Here is a 9011-nt window from a genome sequence, read left to right as displayed (position 1 = left end):
ATCTGAATTACATGAGGCAACAAAGGCTTCTGCTTCTAGCACAGTCTCTCCCTTCAGCATGTACAAGTTTGCTGCTATCTTTTCGCCTTTCAGCACCACAAGTGCTCCACGGAACACCTTCATGATTCTTTTCCGTGTTTCAATCTTGCTTGTATTATTATCCAACAATCCGTAGGATAATAAATTTTTCTTCAGGCCTTTCACGTGCCGCACATCTCAAACAACTTTAATTGTTTCATCATACATCTTCAATTTGATGGTTCCCACTCCAACGATCTCTAAGGCATGATCATTACAACTATACACAGATCTTCCTGAGACATGTTCATAATATGTTGCTCCCGAATCAATGAGTCATATAATTACAAATCTTTCTGCCTTCCACAATGGTTGACGCTTCATAGCATAGAACATCTCCATCATCTGAAGTATTTGTGGTATTGCCTTATGGATTAGAGTTTTTATTTAGACTCCAACAATCTTTCTTTAAGTGACCCTTCATTCCACAGTTGTAGCACTTTAAATTCTTCTTGCTTCTCGACTTCGATCTACCATGTTTGTGACTGCTGCTTTAGCCACGTTCTGTTGATCTCCCTCTCATAGTTGTCAACGCTTCTGGTTGTTGCAGATTTACTTGTCTGTCTTTCTTTTTCTTTCGCCAATTTTCTTCTTATAGAATAGCAGCTGCAACGTCATCGAAGATGTAACACCCTAACTCGTACTCGACCCGGATACAAGTCCGAAATGTCACATTGACTTTTTAAAATAATATTCTTACAAAATAACAAAATATTTGAACTTATATTAAGAAAATACGATGATATATTATTGAATTATGTCCGTTGTAAAATTTTGAGACAAAAACATATTTATGAACAGTACTATTCAGTATGAACAATATCTTGAACATTAATGAACAGTGTCATGAACAGTTCTACAGTACATCGATGCACTGCTACAGTGATTTTCATAAAATGTACATAAAACTCGTAAAAAATTAACCGTTCATTACTATGCATTTAATTTACATAAATACGTTTAAAACATTACAAAACTCGATTAGAGCATAAATACTTAATTTACCCACTTTGTTTACATGCCAACATATTTAACACATAATAATACATACTATTTAATCTACTTCTGATCTGACCTTCAAGTGGAGTTATGTTGTTTTGCTGAGCTTATAATGGATCTCTCTGCTTTTCGGTACCTACATGTAAAATACTTACACGCTAAGTCATAAACTTAGTGAGACATAAACATAATATTGATGCATTTTTCATAAATATAAACATGCAATTTATGAATTCAATCATATCACATATGATTCGGTATATATAACGACAACATAATAACATATAATAATACAAACACTTTTGTCATATAAGCATATACTGAACTTTTCTATACATACCATTGAACACATATATTATTTCACAACAGATCACACATAGTATCATATCAATTGATTTATTTATTCTCTTTAAAGACCATGTATTAGCCCATGTATACTTTTGAGAACTTAAGGTATGTGAGTACATTGAGGTTGTGCACAATTATGTTGTCACCACAGCTCATATAAATGTCCCGAAGGACCAGTCCATAGATTCCTAAGAACCTAGGTAAACAGTCGATATGTCCCAAAAAACATAGGTAAACAGTCCATATGTTCCGAAGAACATAGGTAAACAGTCCATATGTCCCGAAGAACATAGGTAAACTCTCGACCCTTGGCATGCCAACTATACCCCTAGCTCTCATATCACATAACATGGCCATTATCATTTATAACAGTTCACATATCTCTTCTTTTCTGTCACGTATCAGATGTACGTGTAATCATTGATCTTATAATCACATATTTTTTTTTCTTCTGTCACATACCATATGTATGTGTAACCATTTGTTTCATATCATATAACATGTATCACACGTGCATATAATCACATACCATATAAACTTATACATGTATTCATGTACATACTTACATATATTTCATGTATCCATGCCAGATAACTTATGTCATATATTTTCCTTTATTCATGTAATTTAGTATCACATATACTCATTTCCATTTATTCATGTATTCATACACACATAAGTATCATATCAATCAAAATTCAAAAGACATTTAAGGAGTCACTTCTTACCATAGTAACTCCATCATTGGCTCACCGCAAGCCAATATTTATTCAATAGTATAAGTACAAATTAAATTGCACTCACCTTAGCCTTACTTAATTTGAATAAATCCTAATCCTTCGATTGTTCCAGAATTCGTTTAGGCTCTGTATCGACATAAATATAATTTTCAAGATGATTATCAGGAGCCTAAACCTTATACTTTGATGCTAATAACTTAAAACAAATTTAATAAACTCATATTCCTAATATCTTTAGGAGTGTACCGATGCACTATGGGTACATCGGTGCCCAAATTAGGTTCGAAATTACCATGCATCGATGCACCCCTTAATGCATCGATGCATCTTCAAATTTTATCTTAGTGCATCGGTACACACTCATAGTGCATCGATGCACCTGCCCAGAATATACTATTTCATCCGAAAATCATCAACACTTCACCCAAGTTTTCATGTATAAAACCCTTATTATGCTACTAAATTCATCAATACCAACTTTAACTAACTTCTATCATTCCAACACTTTATAATCTCCCATATTTAATCCAAATTCTTAAGGCTAAAAATCATCCCAAATTTTTCATGTTATCCAAACTTAATTCTAACACTTCTAACTCCTTATTCTCATAGATGACAAGTCAAATTCATTCTCCAAATTCATTTAAACATTCTTATTCAAAATTTCACTTAAAACCCCATTTTCTTTAATCTATCATAACTCCTTTATCTTTTGATTTTAAGATAACTTAAGCTTTCCTTAAGCTTAGTTATCATCTAATGATCAAAACTCATGCTTAAAATCAACAAACAATCAAGTAATCAGAAAACTCACCTTTGCTTTGAGTGTCTCACGTTGGAGAAGAATAAGAATAAAAAATGAAGAGTGAAGAGATTTCTGGAGAAATCTCTCAACCTTATCCCCATATATGTAACATCCTCAATATCGGGTTAGTGATTAGATTGAAAAATTTTAGAAATTGGTGATTAAAGTAGGATAATTGAATAGTTCAATGATTTATTGCAAATATAGTTCAATGATTTATTGCAAATATATGATGAAGGTTATTCAGTAATTATAGAATGAATTAAAGGGTAAAATGGTCAATTGACAAGTAAGATTTTTATTCTTACTTTATAAGAAAAGGGAACCACGTGGAAAGGGAGAGATTTCTCCAGAGTTCTCTTATTCTCCTTTCTTCTTTTTCTCGTGGAAGCCAAGAGCAAAGGTAAGTTTGATTTAGCTGTTGATTTCTTAAATTTTTAAGTTGGATTTGAGTCTTTGGGGGTTATATAAGCTTAAGGAAAGCTTATATAAGTTTAAAACACCAAGAAGAGAGAATTAGAAAGGAATTTCTATTAAGAGTTTATAAATGAACTTTTGTTATAAAAAGGTTTTTGAAGTTCTAAGGATGAATTTGACTTGTCAAGGGTATAATTAAGAAGTTAGAAGCAATATAATTGAATTTGGAACATGTTAAAAATTTAGTGTAATTCTTGAATTACATATGGAGAATAGGATTTTGATGTTAAAGAGGTGATTAATGAATAGAAATGAGTTTGAATATGAGTATGTAAGTTAAGAATAAGAAAGGAGATGATATATGAAGTTATTAAGCTGAAAAGAGTGGATTTTTGGGCATAAAAATGAATTTTGGGCTATGTGCATCGTTGCACATTCAATGTGAACCGATGCATCAAGGGTATTTCCAGAAATTGTTCAGTGTGTATCGATGCACAGGAAGTGCATCGATGCACCCATTAAAAATGGAAACATCGAATGCAATTAGTGCATCGATGCATAAGGAGTGCATCGATGCACCCCCTTAAAATGAAAACATCGAAGGTGATTTGTGTATCGATGCATGAGTAGTGCATCGATGCACATGTTAAAGAATGCATCGATTAACATGTGCATCGATGCACTGTAGAATGCATCGATGCACTTCAAAGGGGAAATAGAAATAGACCTTTCTTTTGGTCTAAGAAATGATAGATTAGAGTATATCAATTGGATATTGATATGTATCAATGTGTGATTATGTAGATATCGAACATGAACAAGTTTCGGAATGATTATCAAGTTAAGATTCGATCGAAATGGAGGAAATGATAAGTGGATTGGAATGTAATGAGGCCAAGATGAGTTCATATTAGATCGTATATGATATAAAATGGAAATAAGACTTGTGACAAGTCTATTTCCTATAGTGTTATGCATAAATTCATGAACATGAACATGTGTTTGTTATGAATTATATGTTGTCGTAGGTATGATATGACTTGTATAAATATATGTTTATATAATGAATAATATGCATATGTGATATATGAATATAAGAGATTAAGTGAATGAACATAGATGATATGCATGATTATATAAGAATAAGATATGATATATATGATTATGAGAAACCATGCAAGTGACTTGAACTATGTGATATGAATATGTGGAATATGATACAAAGTGATGTGATTATATGGTCACAAGAGATAAGAGACAGTTGAAAGTGAACTATGTGATTATATGAATATATGACATGATATATTACTAATGCCCATGTTATGTGTAAAGAGAGCTAGAGGTATAGTTGGCATGCCAAGAGTCGAGGGTCTACGCGGTCCTTCGAGACATACAGTGATCCTTCGGGATATTTTATAGTGGTCATTCGAGACAAATCTCATAGCCCCTAGTGGGACTCCATATGAGCTGTGGTGACAGCATAGTGCACAACCTCAATAGACTCACATATATATAGTTCTCAAAAGTGTACATGGGCTAAATAAAGAGATAACAATGAAGATAGTACTTGTGAAGTATATGTTTTAATGATATGAACTGTATTATATGATTGATATGATGATGTGTGTATGGTTTGAATGAGTCATATGCAGATAAAAAGGTATGATTAAAGGATATAAATGATAATAATATGGATAATAGAATAAGATTAATAATGGAAATAATGTGTGATGTGTACATTATATTATATATAATGATTGTGTGACATCATGAAGTGATATGTTCATACATGTTTAAGCATTTAGAGTTCCTTTATAAGTTTAATGCCTCACTAAGTCATAGACTTAGCGTGTGATTACTTCACACGTAGGTTACAGAAGCGAGAAGAGAAGCGAAGAAGAGCAAGATAGGTCAGCATCTCCCTTACAAAATTTCAGATCAGAAAATAGATGATTTAAACGTGTTTGGTTAATTTGAATATAGTTGGCATGTACTAATTGATTGAGTTGAATATGCTCTGATAGATTTTGGTTATTTTAGTCAATTGTGTAAATAAACCGTTTTTTATTTTAATGAAAGCTTTAAATTTTCTTTGAATTTTGTCAAGAGTCAAAGTTTGAAAAGTCAATGTGACACCTCAGACCCGTATTCAAGTTGGGTACGGGTTGGGGGTGTTACAATATATATCATTATTTTATTCATTTCTAAGTCAAATGACTATTTTCCCTTTAATTCGTTTAATAATTACTAACAACTTTTAGGATTTATTTCCCAATAAATCATTGAACTATTTAATTATTCTACTTTAATCACCATATTTTGAAATTTTATAATTTAGTCACTAACCCGTAGTTTGGGATGTTACAGAAGACTAGACTGGTGACATTACTGTTTGTCAAGTTGATGATGAGTTGATCATACGAATCCGGTAGACTTTGAAGTAGAAGTTCAACACGTTCTTGTTCAGTGTGTTTAAGTGCTCTATCACTAAAGTAGATTCTGGCAAATGGAGAGTGTACAATTTCCTCTTAAGGAAAATTTTATTGTGTAGCGATGTGGCCTCGTACAGTTTGGTGAGATGATCTCATATCTCCTTAGTTGTTTTCTTCTCCTCGATGCTTGACAATACTTCATCTGCTAATGCTAGATGAAAGTTTGTCATAACATTCCTGTCCATTTCGATCCATTTGTCGTCATCTGTGAAATCCACCGGTCTTTCCCTGATAGCTGCTAGACAACCATCTTTCCTCAGGATGACCTTCATCTTCAATTTCCACAATGAGAAATTTCTCCCATTGAATTTTTCACTATCAAATTTCGTTTTATAGCTTCTTTTATGGATAGCTCCCACTATTTCACTATCGTGAATAGTTCTTTAGAACCTTCAAAGAATGGGTAATAACTTCTTATTTTCTTATGTTGGAGGATCCACCTTTTGGTGGCAACCACAAAGACAATAAGCAGATATTACACACTCTAATATGGCTCGGGTACCAATTGTTGTGGAAGACGGCTATCGGATAGAGCAAAATCGCAACTGATAATTTGAGAAAATAAAAATAAAGATAAAAGAAGACACAAATTTTACGTGTAAATTCCCTAAATAATATAGGGTAAAAACCACGGGCAACGGTAGAAGAATTTCACTATGACAAAATAGGAATTACAACTTCTCCCGATCTACCAAGAAGAAAACAATGACAATTCTCTCTTGATAAAAGGAGAAAACAACTCTCAAGAAACTCTCTAAATTCTCTAGTATTGGAAGAAAGCTAGAATGTTTTGGGATGGTTTTGAAACTAAATGAGCTATGTTATTTATAGTTGAAGCTTAAGGACTAATTTGTAAATACCCTAAATTACAATGACTAAAATTTAGGATTTTACTATTTTTTAAACAAAATCTTTACCTTTCGGTGCCCTTTTTTTAAAATTCATTTCCTTCTTTTGTTTTTTCATGCACTTTCGATGCACGTGCCTCAATTTTCAACAGTTTGAACGTCAGAGAAGAGATGATCGTCATTAGAGTATCTACTTTCTGTAAGCCTTTAATTTTCTTTTTCAAAATTCAAATCTTGATATCTGTAATAAACATTGGTTAATGGAATATGAGTTTGTTGTTTCGGGCAAGGCAGTTGAAGATGATATTGTTATTGGTGACAGGTTTGGAGCCAAGAGAGAAAAGGGTATTGTTCAAAGGGAAAGAAAGGGAAGATGATGAATATTTACACATGGTCGGTGAATATTTACACATGGTCGGTGTTGGGGACGAAGACAAAGTGGTTTTACTACAAGATCAACCATTAAAGAGATTAAAAAGCTTCATAGATTGAGATAAACAAACCAACAAATTCCCACTGCTTATCGCACCATTAGTGTATGGCAAGTCTATTTATCATATTATAAACTGTATAATCTCATTTTTGTTCAGGTTTTAATTATTATTATTATCATTATATTTTTTTATTATTATTATTATTATTATTATTATTATTATTACTATTATGATTATTATTATTCTATTAATAATAATTATTTACATTTTTGTAGGCCCAACCCGAAGGCCAACAAAGCCCAACATCCAAGCTAACCCGGTTTAGGCTTAGAAGGAAGCAGACCCAAACCCGATTAAGGTTTTCACTCTTAGCTCCAGCTGCCCCAATTTCCAGCCGTTGGATCTTATTGAGATCCAACGATCCAGATGCATTCTCAAAGTTAGAGTTTTTACCCTAAAACCAGTAGCAAACGTTGCTCAAGCCTGGCTATGCCCAGCTCTCGTCGTCGTCATCCAAGCCTTTGATGTTACCGTCGTTTCAGACACCCGTCACCAATCAATCAAGCAAATCAAAGTCATAACCCATTGAAAAAAATAAAAACAAATCCAATATGAAATCCCGAGGAAAATCGGGGTTGTCGAAAATAGGAAACTCATACCCTATTTGTCTCAGTAATACAAAAAATAAACTACAAAAAATCCAAAGACAAAATAAATGGAGAGCGGGGTAACCGGGGGGAATGACCTAGGAAAAAAACACAGAGAGAGAGAAAAAAAAAGAATAAACATCATAAACGAAAAAAGGAGAATCACTTTTCAAAAAAACCCAACATAAAGAAAAAGAAAAACACAAACAAAAAGAAAAAGGGGAAGAAACGAAAAAAAAAGAAAAGAGGGAGAGTTCACCTTCGTGTCTCTACCAATGATGACTCCCATGATCAGACAATAGATCCGAGCAGTCAGTTGAAGGAGGTGGAGGATGAGAAAAGCATACCTTGGAACCGAGTTGATCTGACGGTCCAGCAGCGAGATCAAAGGTAGAAAAGCCGAATAGTCTCGGCATCGATTTGTTGACAATGGGGTATTTTCTTCAAAATCGAAGCCCAAATCCTTACTCAAGAGGTGGAGACGAATACTTAGGAGTATTGATAATGGACAATGAATCGGAACCACAATGAAATTAGGGATTAGCTTACCTTGGCATTCTTTGTACCAGACCTTCTCCGAAATGGTTAAGGCAACAGTGACTTGCATGTCTTTTTCTTGTGTATACTCATCACTGTATCCCAACATCATGACTTTATCATGATGGGTCATGTAATTGTTTGAGATGGTGACTGCAGTGGATCCATGGATAACATCAATCAGTCCATCTTGACAATTTGAGAGCGTACAATTGTCAACCCATATATTCTTTCTATTAAAGATGGATACTCCGTCACCGTTTGATTGATCCCAATGTCCAACATGCTACTCCCTCCGGGCTTACAATCATGTATGTTGATCCCATGGATGATTATGTTCGATACGTAATGTATGGTAATGCAAAGCCCTTCCGATATATGAACGCTCATGCCTTATCTGTCGATCGTCTTGTATAAGTTCATCACCAACTCTTCTGTCAATGTAATCACCATGTCTCTCTTGAATATGATCCATAATGGCTCGTCTTGGATCACATTATGTCTTAATGTTCTAGGTTTAGGGTTCATGGGATCATCTTCTCCCATATCCGTAACGACATAGATTCGACCGTTTTTACCGCCCATAGCGTTCTTTCCGAACCCGATTCTACAATCAGTTAACTTCTAACGGTTACGCTCCCAACTCGGGTCACACCTCCAACCATC

This window comes from Hibiscus syriacus, unplaced genomic scaffold (genome assembly GCF_006381635.1).
Source record: "Hibiscus syriacus cultivar Baekdansim isolate YM2019G1 unplaced genomic scaffold, ASM638163v2 tig00110378_pilon, whole genome shotgun sequence".
NCBI classification, from domain to species: Eukaryota; Viridiplantae; Streptophyta; class Magnoliopsida; order Malvales; family Malvaceae; genus Hibiscus; species Hibiscus syriacus.
Note: the sequence above shows the minus strand (reverse complement) of the source record.